Source organism: Heptranchias perlo, unplaced genomic scaffold (assembly GCF_035084215.1).
Source record: "Heptranchias perlo isolate sHepPer1 unplaced genomic scaffold, sHepPer1.hap1 HAP1_SCAFFOLD_424, whole genome shotgun sequence".
In the NCBI taxonomy this organism is placed as follows: Eukaryota; Metazoa; Chordata; class Chondrichthyes; order Hexanchiformes; family Hexanchidae; genus Heptranchias; species Heptranchias perlo.
Window position 1 is genome coordinate 69,703 of NW_027139436.1, and position 13,602 is coordinate 83,304.

The 13,602-nt window shown below is 50.8% G+C and overlaps 1 protein-coding gene across 1 annotated transcript in view; it reads right to left on the reverse strand.

Annotated features, from left to right (window-relative positions):
• Positions 1–13,602, reverse strand: part of LOC137312351 (uncharacterized) — a 107,293-nt gene that overhangs the window by 30,875 nt on the left and 62,816 nt on the right. The gene's annotated exons all lie outside the window — the stretch shown is intronic.

The window sequence follows — 13,602 nt, forward strand, 5'->3', positions numbered from 1 at the left end:
AACAGCCAATATGAGCACAGCAAGATCCCACAAACAGCACTGTGATGATAATGCGATTGGGCAGTTTCCTGACCAGACGGTCGAATCCATTTGGCAGAACGTCTCATCACCAGAACTGACCAACAGACACCAGGATGGAGCCTGGATGGTGGTGAGAAGGACCCTCCCAGTGCGGTCCTTCCAACACGCACAGAATCTCAGCACCACCCCGAGCTCCCTCGAGGCTCCGGCGGGGAGGAGACTGTCGTCCACCTCCTGATGGACTGCCCCTTCGCACAGAGGGTGTGGAGAGAGATGTGTTGGTATCTGTCCCGGTTCATCCCCAACAGTTCGGTAACACAGGACGCCGTGCTCTACGGGCTGTTCCCAGGACGCACACCGAGACAGATACCACCTGTGGCTGGAAGACCATTAACTCGGTGAAGGAGGCCCTTTGGCCCGTCCGAAACCTGCTGGTCTTCCAGCTGAAGGAGCTGTCCATGACCGAGTGTTGCCGACGGGCACACTCCAAGGTCCAGGAGTCCGTGCTGCGGGACGCACTGAGGCGAGGTGCGGCCGACGCAAAGGCTGCACGGGGAGAGGTCACCGTGTGAGGCCACCCCACCCTGTATCGTACAGAATGCATTCGGAAATATGCTCTGTGTTTTAAATTGTGTCCGATCTGTATTGTCTTGTTGAATTGTAATTGTGTATTTACATTGAACTGTGGGTATCATTAAATTTTATGAAATAATGTAAATTTTGAGATTAAAAAAAACAAACCTCATTCAATCTGCACCTTGAGGACTGGGTCCCTCCATCCCCGTCTCCCCCGATCTCTCTGACGCCCTATCTCTCTCTCTCTCTCTCTATCCCCCTCTCTCTATCCCCAATCTCTATCCCCCAATCTCTCTCTCTCTCTATCCCCCAATCTCTCTCTCTCTCTCTATCCCCCAATCTCTCTCTCTCCTCTCTATCCCCAATCTCTCTCTCTCTCTCTATCCCCCAATCTCTCTCTCTCTCTCTATCCCCCTATCCCTCTCTCTCTCTATCCCCCTATCCCTCTCTCTCTCTATCCCCCTATCCCTCTCTCTCTCTATCCCCCTATCCCTCTCTCTCTCTATCCCCCTATCTCTCTCTCTCTCTCTCTATCCCCCTATCTCTCTCTCTCTATCTATCCCCCTATCTCTCTCTCTCTATCTATCCCCCTATCTCTCTCTCTCTAACCCCCTATCTCTCTCTCTCTCTCTCTCTATCCCCCTATCTCTCTCTCTCTCTCTCTCTATCCCCCTATCTCTCTCTCTCTCTCTATCCCCCTATCTCTCTCTCTCTCTCTATCCCCCTATCTCTCTCTCTCTCTCTATCCCCCTATCTCTCTCTCTCTCTCTATCCCCCTATCTCTCTCTCTCTCTCTCTATCCCCCTATCTCTCTCTCTCTCTCTCTATCCCCCTATCTCTCTCTCTCTCTCTCTATCCCCCTATCTCTCTCTCTCTCTCTCTATCCCCCTATCTCTCTCTCTCTCTCTCTATCCCCCTATCTCTCTCTCTCTATCCCCCTATCTCTCTCTCTCTATCCCCCTATCTCTCTCTCTCTCTCTCTCTCTATCCCCCTATCTCTCTCTCTCTCTCTATCCCCCTATCTCTCTCTCTCTCTCTCTATCCCCCTATCTCTCTCTCTCTCTCTATCCCCCTATCTCTGTCTCTCTATCCCTCTCTCTCTCTCTCTATCCCCCTCTCTCTCTCTCTATCCCCCTCTCTCTCTCTATCCCCCTCTCTCTCTCTATCCCCCTCTCTCTCTCTCTATCCCCCTCTCTCTCTCTCTATCCCCCTCTCTCTCTCTCTATCCCCCTCTCTCTCTCTCTATCCCCCTCTCTCTCTCTCTATCCCCCTATCTCTCTCTCTCTATCCCCCTATCTCTCTCTCTCTATCCCCCTATCTCTCTCTCTCTATCCCCCTATCTCTCTCTATCCCCCTATCTCTCTCTATCCCCCTATCTCTCTCTATCCCCCTATCTCTCTCTATCCCCCTATCTCTCTCTATCCCCCTATCTCTCTCTATCCCCCTATCTCTCTCTCTCTCTCTATCCCCCTATCTCTCTCTCTCTCTATCCCCCTATCTCTCTCTCTCTATCCCTCTCTCTCTCCCCCTATCTCTCTCTCTCCCCCTATCTCTCTCTCTCCCCCTATCTCTCTCTCTCTCTATCCCCCTATCTCTCTCTCTCTCTCTATCCCCCTATCTCTCTCTCTCTCTCTATCCCCCTATCTACTCTCTCTCTATCCCCTCTCTCTCTCTCTATCCCCCTATCTCTCACTCTCTCTATCCCCCTATCCCCCTATCTCTCTCTCTATCCCCTATCTCTCTCTATCCCCCTATCTCTCTCTCTCTCTATCCCCCCTATCTCTCTCTCTCTCTCTATCCCCCTATCTCTCTCTATCCCCCTCTCTCTCTCCCCCTATCTCTCTCTCTCCCCCTATCTCTCTCTCTCTCTATCCCCCTATCTCTCTCTCTCTCTATCCCCCCTATCTCTCTCTCTCTCTCTATCCCCCTATCTCTCTCTATCCCCCTATCTCTCTCTCTCTCTCTATCCCCCTATCTCTCTCTATCCCCTATCTCTCTCTCTCTCTCTATCCCCCTATCTCTCTCTCTCTCTATCCCCCTGTCTCTCTCTCTCTATCCCTCTCTCTCTCTCCCCTATCTCTCTCTCTCTCTATCCCCCTATCTCTCTCTCTCTCTCTATCCCCCTATCTCTCTCTCTCTCTATCCCCCTATCTCTCTCTCTCTCTATCCCCCTATCTCTCTCTCTCTCTCTCTATCCCCCTATCTCTCTCTCTATCCCCCTATCTCTCTCTCTCTCTCTCTATCCCCCTATCTCTCTCTCTCTCTATCCCCCTATCTCTCTCTCTCTCTATCCCCCTATCTCTCTCTCTCTCTATCCCCCTATCTCTCTCTCTCTCTCTATCCCCCTATCTCTCTCTCTCTCTATCCCCCTATCTCTCTCTCTCTCTATCCCCCCTATCTCTCTCTCTCTCTCTCTATCCCCCTATCTCTCTCTCTCTCTCTATCCCCCCTATCTCTCTCTCTCTCTCTATCCCCCTGTCTCTCTCTCTATCCCCCTATCTCTCTCTCTCTCTATCCCCCTATCTCTCTCTCTCTCTATCCCCCTATCTCTCTCTCTCTCTCTCTATCCCCCTCTCTCTCTCTCTCTCTATCCCCTATCTCTCTCTCTATCCCCCTCTCTCTCTCTCTCTCTCCCCCTATCTCTCTCTCTCTCTCTCTTTCACACTCTCTCTATTACCGAAGTCACTCTTTATCTGTTTTTCTCTCACGGCTCCCGGCGCCACATCGCCGATCAGTTTGTCCAATCCCTGGATCCCCATCGGGCCTCGGGCCTCGGGCTCCGCCGCTCCCGCTTCTTCCAACCGATCAATTTGGCGCGCGATGGACCCCGCTCCTCCAGTCCGCCCAATCGACCCCCCCGATCGCATCGATCCCGCTCCTCCAGTCCGCCCAATCCACGCCTCGATCGCATCGATCTCACACCTCCAGTCCCGCCCAATCGACCCCACGATCGCTTCCATCCCGCTCCGTTCCCGATGCAGCGACTCTACCGATTCGATTGCGCGGGTGTAACAGCGATCAATCGCTCCCCATCGTTCAGGCACGCCGGGATACCGGCCGCCACCTTGATCAGGGAGTCGTCCCGCAGCTGAAAAAATAAACCGGTCCCGCCATCTTGGTGAAGGAGAGGGAGGCGCTTGAGCGGCGGCCATCTTGGTAAAGGAGGAACAATGGCCGCCTGTCACATTGACCTGAACTCATGTTTACAACATTTACCTGAGGAAGGAGAAAATCTCCGAAAGCTTGTGAATTTAAAATAAAATTGCTGGACTATAACTTGGTGTTGTAAATTGTTTACAATTGTCAACCCCAGTCCATCACCGGCATCTCCACATCATGAACTCATGTCAGCAATCTTCCAACACCAGGTTCCAGTCCAAGAGTTTTATTTGAAAATCACAAGCTTTCGGAGGCTTTCTCCTTCGTTGGATTCCTTGAAAATTACCGCAAATATAGTCAGAGAACAGTGCCTGGTGATTACAGATAATCTTTCCAACTGCCCGTTGTCAAGGCGATCAGACGGAGAGACATTACATACAGGACGACTGAATATACAAATGGCCAGAACCAAAGACAGAGAGAGAGAGAAACATCCGAAAGGAAGAGAAAGACAGAGAATGACCAGTTGTATTAAAAACAGATAACTCTTTTTCCCCCTCTGGTGGGGCTACGTGCAGCGCGACATGAACCCAAGATCCCGGTTGAGGCCGTCCTCATGGGTTTCAAACAGCCACCCAACCTCAAACAGACCATCGTTCGCAGCAAATTACCCAGCTCTCAGGAGAACAGCGTCCACGACACCACACAACCCTGCCACGGCAACCTCTGCAAGACATGCCAGACCATCGACACAGATACCACCATCACACGAGAGGATACCACCCACCAGGTACATGCTCCTGTTACTCGGCCAACGTTGTCTACCTCATACATTGCAGGAAAGGATGCCCTCCGCGGAGCATGGTACATCGGCGAGACCATGTAGACGCTGCGACAACGGATGAACGGACACCGCGCAACAATCGCCAGACAGGAGGGTTCCCTCCCATTCGGGGAACACTTTAGCAGTCAACGACATTCAGCCACCGATCTTCGGGGAAGCGTTCTCCAAGGCGGCCTTCGAGACACACGACAACGCAAAATCGTCGAGCAGAAATTGATAGCCAAGTTCCGCACCCATGAGGACGGCCTCAACCGGGATCTTGGGTTCATGTCACGCTACACGTAACCCCACCAGCGGGAAAAAAAGTTATCTGTTTTTAATACAACTGGACATTCTCTCTCTCTCTCTGCCCTTCGGATCTCTTTCTCTCTCTGTCTGTGTAATCTGACCCACTGTGTGTTCAGTATACTGGGATGTAATGTTTTCCGTGGCTAATCTGTCTGAACACCAACGACACCTTTGATTGCTGTGATTGTCTCCCAGCCTAATATGTGATTGTCTCCCAGCCTAATATATGATATGCGATTTTAAAACCCTTCACTCACGAACCTGACGAAGGAGGTAAGCTCCGAAAGCTTGTGATTTTCAAATAAAACTGTTGGACTATAACCGGGTGTTGTAAGATTCCTAAAATAATGAAGCAGTCCGTGCCCGCATGCAGAAGACCTGGACAACATCCAGGCTTGGGCTCAGGAAGTGGCAAGTAACATTCGCGCCAGACAAGTGCCAGGCAATGACCATCTCCAACAAGAGAGAGTCTAACCACCTCCCCTTAACATTCAAACAGCATTACCATCGCCGATCCCCCACCATCAACATCCTGGGGGTCACCATTGACCAGAAACTTAACTGGACCAGCCATATAAATACTGTGGCTACAAGAGCAGGTCCAGAGGCTGGGTATTCTGCAGCGAGTGACTCACCTCCTGACTCCCCAAAGCCTTTCCACCACCTTGTGATAATAACCGTCGGCCACTGGGTGTCGGTTGCAACAGCACCAGATGTCTGCTTCTGTATCTCTCCCACTCTCGCTCTCCCTCCTGTTGCTTCTCTCACTCTAATTCTCTCTCTGTCTGTGGGTATCGTTAAATTTTATGAAATAAAGTAAAATTTGAGATTAAAAAAAACCGAACCTCATTCATTCTGAACCTTGAGAATTGGGTCCAGTTCTGGTCAGACTGCATCTTGAGGACTGGGTCCAGTTCCTGGTCAGACTGCACCTTGAGGACTGGTCCAGTTCTGGTCAGACTGCACCTTGAGGACTGGTCCAGTCTGGTCAGACTGTGCCTTGAGGACTGGGAGAACGAGACAGTGGGATGAGTTTGGGATTGATACAGGACGATGGGGAGAGAGTGGGGCAGTGGGATTAGTGTGAGATTGATACAGGTCTATGGAAGAGAGTGGGGCAGTGGGATTAGTGTGAGATTGATACAGGACTATGGGGAGAGAGTGGGGGAGTGGGATTAGTGTGAGATTGATACAGGGACTATGGGGAGAGGGTGGGGCAGTGATTGATGCAGGACTATCGGGAGAGAGTGGGGCAGTTGGATTAGTTTGGGATTGACACAGGACTATGGGGAGTGTGGGGCAGTGGGATTAATGTGAGATTGATGCAGGACGATGGAGAGGGAATGGGGCATTGGGATGAGTTTGGGATTGATACAGGACTATGGGGAGAGAGTGGGGCAGAGGGATTCGTGTGAGATTAATACAGGGCAATGAGGAGAGAGCGTGCAGTGGGATTAGTGTGAGATTGATACAGGACTATGGGAAGAGAGTGGGCAGTGGGATTAGTGTGAGATTGATACAGGACTATGGGGAGAGAGTGGGGCAGTGGGAATAGTGTGAGATTGATACAGGACTATGCGGAGAGAGAGTTTAGCAGAAACCACACCAAAGACAGCTGGTTCCTTGTGATAATAACCGTCGGCCACTGGGTGTCGGTGTAACAGCACCAGATGTCTGCTTCTGTATCTCTCTCACTCTCGCTCTCTCTCCTGCTACCTCTCTCACTCTAATTCACTCTCTGTCTGTGGGTATCCTTAAAGTTTATGAAATAAAGTAAAATTTCAGCTAAAAAAAACAAATCTCATTCATTCTGCACCTTGAGGACTGGGTCCAGTTCTGGTCAGACTCCAAATGTGTTTATGTTGAGTTCCCTCACTCTGTGTATTCCCACACTGTAACTGTGTTTATGTACAGTTCCCTCACTCTGTGTATTCCCACACTGTAACTGTGTTTATGTACAGTTCCCTCACTCTGTGTATTCCCACACTGTAACTGTGTTCATGTACAGTTCCCTCACTCTGTGTATTCCCACACTGTAACTGTGTTTATGTACAGTTCCCTCACTCTGTGTATTCCCACACTGTAACTGTGTTTATGTACAGTTCCCTCACTCTGTGTATTCCCACACTGTAACTGTGTTTATGTACAGTTCCCTCACTCTGTGTATTCCCACACTGTAACTGTGTTTATCTACAGTTCCCTCACTCTGTGTATTCCCACACTGTAACTGTGTTTATGTACAGTTCCCTCACTCTGTGTATTCCCACACTGTAACTGTGTTTATGTACAGTTCCCTCACTCTGTGTATTCCCACACTGTAACTGTGTTTATGTACAGTTCCCTCACTCTGTGTATTCCCACACTGTAACTGTGTTTATGTACAGTTCCCTCACTCTGTGTATTCCCACACTGTAACTGTGTTCATGTCCAGTTCCCTTACTCTGTGTATTCCCACACTGTAACGGCGTTTATTTATTTTTTTCATTCATTCATGGGATGTGGGCGTTGCTGGCGAGGCCGGCATTTATTGCCCATGCCTAATTGCCCTTGAGAAGGTGGTGATGAGCCGCCTTCTTGAACCGCTACAGTCCATGTGGTGAAGGTTCTCCCACAGTGCTGTTAGGAAGGGAGTTCCAGGATTTTGACCCAGTGACGATGAAGGAACGGCCGATATATTTCCAAGTCGGGATGGTGTGTGACTTGGAGGGGAACGTGCAGGTGGTGTTGTTCCCATGTGCCTGCTGCTCTTGTCCTTCTCGGTGGTAGAGGTCGCGGGTTTGGGAGGTGCTGTCGAAGAAGCCTTGGCGAGTTGCTGCAGTGCATCCTGTGGATGGTACACACTGCAGCCACTGTGCGCCGGTGGTGAAGGGAGTGAATGTTTAGGGTGGTGGATGGGGTGCCACTCAAGCGGGCTGATTTGTCCTGGATGGTGTCGAGCTTCTTGAGTGTTGTTGGAGCTGCACTCATCCAGGCAAATGGAGAGTATTCCATCACACTCCTGACTTGTGCCTTGTAGATGGTGGAAAGGCTTTGGGGAGTCAGGAGGTGAGTCACTCGCTGCAGAATACCCAGCCTCTGACCTGCTCTTGAAGCCACAGTATTTATATGGCTGGTCCAGTTCAGTTTCTGGTCAATGGTGACCCCCAGGATGTTGATGGTGGGGGATTCGGCGATGGTAATGCCGTTGAATGTCAAGGGGAGGTGGTTAGACTCTCTCTTGTTGGAGATGGTCATTGCCTGGCACTTGTCTGGCGCGAATGTTATTTGCCACTTGTGAGCCCAAGCCTGGATATTGTCCAGGTCTTGCTGCATGCGGGCTCGGACTGCTTCATTATCTGAGGGGTTGCGAATGGAACTGAACACTGTGCATTCATCAGCGAACATCCCCATTTCTGACCTTATCATGGAGGGAAGGTCATTGATGAAAGAGCTGAAGATGGTTGGGCCGAGGACACTGCCCTGAGGAACTCCTGCAGCAGTGTCCTGGGGCTGAGATGATTGGCCTCCAACAACTACGACCATTGATAAAGGCTGGACTGAGCACAGTGATGGAGAGAGACACCAACAGAGGGCGATCGATAAAGCTGAGACTGAGTGCAGTGATGGAGAGAGAGAGAGACACCAACAGAGGGAGATTGATAAAGGTGAGACTGAGTGCAGTGATAGAGAGAGAGACACCAACAGAGGGAGATTGATAAAGGTGAGACTGGGTGCAGTGAGAGAGAGAGAGAGAGAGAGACACCAACAGAGGGAGATTGATGAAGGTGAGACTGGGTACAGTGATGGAGAGAGAGAGAGAGAGAGACACCAACAGAGGGAGATTGATAAAGGTGAGACTGAGTACAGTGATAGAGAGAGACACCAACAGAGGGAGATTGATAAAGGTGAGACTGAGCACAGTGATACAGAGAGAGAGAGACACCAACAGAGGGAGATTGATAAAGGTGAGACTGAATACAGTGATGGAGAGAGAGAGAGAGAGACACCAACAGAGGGAGATTGATAAAGGTGAGACTGAGTACAGTGATAGAGAGAGAGAGAGAGACACCAACAGAGGGAGATTGATAAAGGTGAGACTGAGTACAGTGAGAGAGAGAGAGACACCAACAGAGGGAGATTGATAAAGGTGAGACTGAGTACAGTGAGAGAGAGAGAGACACCAACAGAGGGAGATTGATCAAGGTGAGACTGAGTACAGTGAGAGAGAGAGAGAGAGAGAGAGAGAGAGACACCAACAGAGGGAGATTGATCAAGGTGAGACTGGGTCCGGCCATGTCGATACTCAGTTGGAATCGTGTGTCCAGTTTTGTTCCCCTCACATGGTTGGTGTTATTGCAGCTTTGGAAAGTGTGCAGACGAGGCCATTGGACCAATTCCATCTTAAAGCAGCTTCGTTATCAAGACAGGGTAATATTTGTGGAACTGTAGACTTTCGAGAAGCCCAGACTCGGGGGTGATCTGATCAAGGTTTATCAGATGATGAAAGGATTGGGTTCCAGTGGACAGTTTGTTCCAATTAAACAGGTTCGGGAGGACCAGGAGTGACAATTGTCAGTTGTCCGAGGCCTGATCGAGGTCAGATGTCAGGAGGTGGTTCTTTCCCAGAGAACAGTGGGCCTCTGGGACAGGCTGCCGCCTCGTACGGTGGACCCCGATTCCCAGAATTCCTTCAAGCGAGAGCTCGGCCTGTTCCTGTCTGGGGCGGAGATCACCTCGTACAAAAGGTGTGTAATGTGTAGAATTATCAGGGCCAGACCGATCTCCTGGACCAGTTCCGATCGCCAAAGGGGTCGGAGAGGAATTGCCCAGACTTTTCCCCCCCAAATTAGCCAGGGTTTTTAACTGGTTTTTCGCCTCTCCCAGGAGATCACATGGTTTTGGGTGGGGTGGGGATTGTACATATTGTGATACACTAGGGATCACAATTATGTGGGACAGGCTGGATGGACCAAAGGGTCTTTTCCTGTCCCTCATTGTTCATATACACGGGACTGGGAATCTCCCCAATATCAGGTCCTGGGGTTTATTCCCCAATGACTGTACTGGGGGGATTCCCTCAGACACGGGACTGGGAATCTCCCCAATATCAGGTCCTGGGGTTTATTCCCCAATGACTGTACTGGGGTGATTCCCTCATACATGGGACTGGGAATCTCTCCAATATCTGGTCCTGGGGTTTATTCCCCAATGACTGTACTGGGAGGATTCCCTCATACACGGGACTGGGAATCTCCCCAATATCAGGTCCTGGGGTTTATTCCCCAATGACTGTACTGGGGGGATTCCCTCATACACGGGACTGGGAATCTCCCCAATATCAGGTCCTGGGGTTTATTCCCCAATGACTGTACTGGGAGGATTCCCTCATACACGGGACTGGGAATCTCCCCAATATCAGGTCCTGGGGTTTATTCCCCAATGACTGTACTGGGGTGATTCCCGATTGGCCTGTTCCTATTGCTGTAGATTGGGTGTAATTCTCTCCAGTGATGCCAGGGAGTTCCTCACACGGGGAATGGACTCTCCCAGATAAGTCGTGCAGGCGAAGCCCCTGCTGTGGGGAGGGAACTAAGATGGGCCGAACGACCTCCCCCATCCTTCTCCATCCCTTCACACCTCCACTTATCTCATTTCAACTCTGAGCTTTTTTATTGAACTGATTTCAAACCAAAACTTTTACACCAGTGGAAAACGTGAAGAAAAGTGAGAGGCAGTAATTGGAACCACGTTTCTTGTTACAATATTTTCAATCACAAGATCCCGAGAAACGGCCCTCGCCCCCCCCTCCCCTCCCCCCACTTCTCCCTCTACCCTCTCAACCTTCCCCCGGTCAATTGAAAGGTTTATCTCCCGGAATGAGCAGTTGCAGTGCAGTAGCCGAGCATTCCCCAGTGTGCGATGGGGAGGCTCCATTCCCAAATATCGGCCGCCTCACGGGGACATTTCTGGACAATTGGCATCTCGGACTGGTCTGAATGTGAGGCACAGGAATCTGCTGGTCACTGCTGGACCTGGAATACAGACAGCAGAGTCATTTGCTTGTGTGTGTCAAGGTGTAACAGGTAGTGTCACCCTAAAGGACAGGCGGTCTGTCCTTATTCTAGGAGATTGACCCGAAAGGACAGGCGGTCTGTCCTTACTCTCGGAGATTGACCCTAAAGGACAGGCGGTCTGTCCTTACTCTCGGAGATTGACCCTAAAGGACAGGCGGTCTGTCCTTACTCTCGGAGATTGACCCAAAAGGACAGGCGGTCTGTCCTTACTCTCGGAGATTGACCCTAAAGGACAGGCGGTCTGTCCTTACTCTCGGAGATTGACCCTAAAGGACAGGCGGTCTGTCCTTACTCTCGGAGATTGACCCTAAAGGACAGGCGGTCTGTCCTTATTCTCGGATATTGACCCTAAAGGACAGGCGGTCTGTCCTTACTCTCGGAGATTGACCCTAAAGGACAGGCGGTCTGTCCTTACTCTCGGAGATTGACCCTAAAGGACAGGCAGTCTGTCCTTACTCTCGGAGATGGGGCCGACAGAATAAGCCCTCAGTTGGGCTCAGGCCCATGGGTACAGAGCCCAGTGTTGGTCAGGGTCACGGCTGGTGACCTGAGTCTATCTGAACCCTCTTTGATTTCCCCGTCCCAGCCCAGAAGCGTTGACCCAAATTCCCATCACCCCCAGTCACCAGCGGTGCTGAATCGAGGCCCTGGGGACAGGAGAAAAGGGGAAAGGTTCAAGGTGCCAGAGGTGGTGAAGGGTTCCACACTGCACTGTTAGTCTGGCCCTCGGGTGATGGCTGGAATCTCAGAGTCACATCATAAGATGTGGGGAGAAATTGAAGGTCAAACCGTGGGCATTATGGGATGTCTGTGCTGCTGCTCATTTGATAGTCAAAGGCTGGTTACCTTGATAACGGTGACGAAGGTGCTGTAGAGGAAACTTAGAATGAAGAGGATGGCGAAGGCAGCGACTGTTAACACATTGTCGTCTCCATCCCAATCTCCTGCTTCTTCCTTCCCTTCCTCTCCTGCCTCGTCTGGAGGGAATTCTGAAAGGAATGAGAAATTGGGGCTGTTAGAGTTTCCTGTGGATGTTTCATAACCATCGACAATATCTCAATAGTTTGGAGATAACACAGTGAGGGGGGAGTGGCACTGGGAGCAGAGAATCATTAGAGAGTCTCCCTCTCTCTCTCTCTCGCTCTCTGTCTCTCTCGCTCTCTCTGTCTCTTTCTCTACCTCTCTTTCTCTTTCTCACTCTCACTCTGTCTCTCTCTCTCTCTTTCTCTGTCTCTCTCTCTCTCTATCTTTCTCTCTCTTTTCCTCTCTCTCGCTCTCTCTTTCTCTGTCTCGCTCTATCTCTCTCTCTGTGTTTCAGTGTGTCTCTCTGTATCTCTCTTTGACTCTCTCTCTCTCTTTGTCTCCCTCTCTCTGTCTCGATCTCTCTGTCTCACTCTTCATCCCTCCCTCTCTCTCTGTCTCTGACTCTCTCTCTTTCTGTCTGCTTCTTTCTCTGTGTTCCAGTGTGTCTCCCTGTGTCCCTTTCTCTGTCTGTCTCTATCTCTCTCTCTTTGACTCTCCCTCTCTGTCTCTCTCTCTTTCCCTCTCTCTCTCTCTGTCTCTCTCCCTCTCTGTCTCTCTCTTTGTCTCCCTCTGTCTCTCTCCCTCTCTCTGTCTCTCTCTTTGTCTCCCTCTGTCTCTCTCTGTCTCTGTCTCTCTCTCTCTCTCTCTGTCTCTCTCTCTCTATCTTTGTCTCTCCCTCTCTCTCTCTCTGTATCTCTCGATCACACTGCGCCTTTCAAGAGCTCAGGACATCCCAAGGTGCTTTCCAGCCAATGAAGTACTTTCGAAGTGTAGTCACTGTTGTAATGTAGGAAACATGGCAGCCATTTTGTGCACTGCAAGATCCCACAAACAGCAATGTGATAATGAGCAGATAATCTGTTTTTTGGTTGAGGGATAAATATTGGCCCAGGACACCGGGGAGAACTTCCCTGCTCTTCTTCAAAATAGTGACCGTGGGATCTTTTCGGTCCACCTGAGAGGGGCAGACGGGGGCCTCGGTTTAACATCTCATGCGAAAGACGGCACCTCCGACAGTGCGGCACTCCCTCAGTACTGCACTGGAGTGTCAGCGGAACTTGTAAATCGGAAGGAGTCACCAGGTTCAGCATTGAGCAGCTCCGCTCAATGAGACAATCTCTTGTGATTGGTGATGTGAGGGAGTGAGGGGCTGAATGGGATGGGAAAGCCTGTGATTCACGGCTCACTGGGATGGAATAAGGGGGAAGTGATCCAGTGAGGGTCAGTGGGCAAATGTGAAGGGGTCTTCCAGCCTCATTGATCCAGGGCCCTCTGTCATTGTGAGCCCATTAACTCTACTTTCCCACAGGATCGTTTCATTCTCAAGAGTTACGGCCCAGCTGAGATTTACTTTGGGTGCTGACAGACAGACGTTTAACTGGACCATTGGTCCAGAAAAGTCACCAATGCCCAGACACGCCTCTCCTGTTATTCAGCCTCACACATCCACACCTGGTCGAGCAGCACTGGGGTGCCTGAGCACGGGGACCCCTCAAACAGGGACCCCCACCCCACCACCTAACACGGGTGCCAGCTGTGGCTCAGTGGGTAGCACGCTCGTCTCTGAGTCCGAAGGTTGGGGGTTCCAGTCCCACTCCAAGGACTTGAGTCCATAATCCAGGCCGACACTCCCCGGTGCCAGTACCGAGGGAGTGCTGCACTGTCGGAGGTGCCGTCTTTGGGGTGAGACGTTAAACA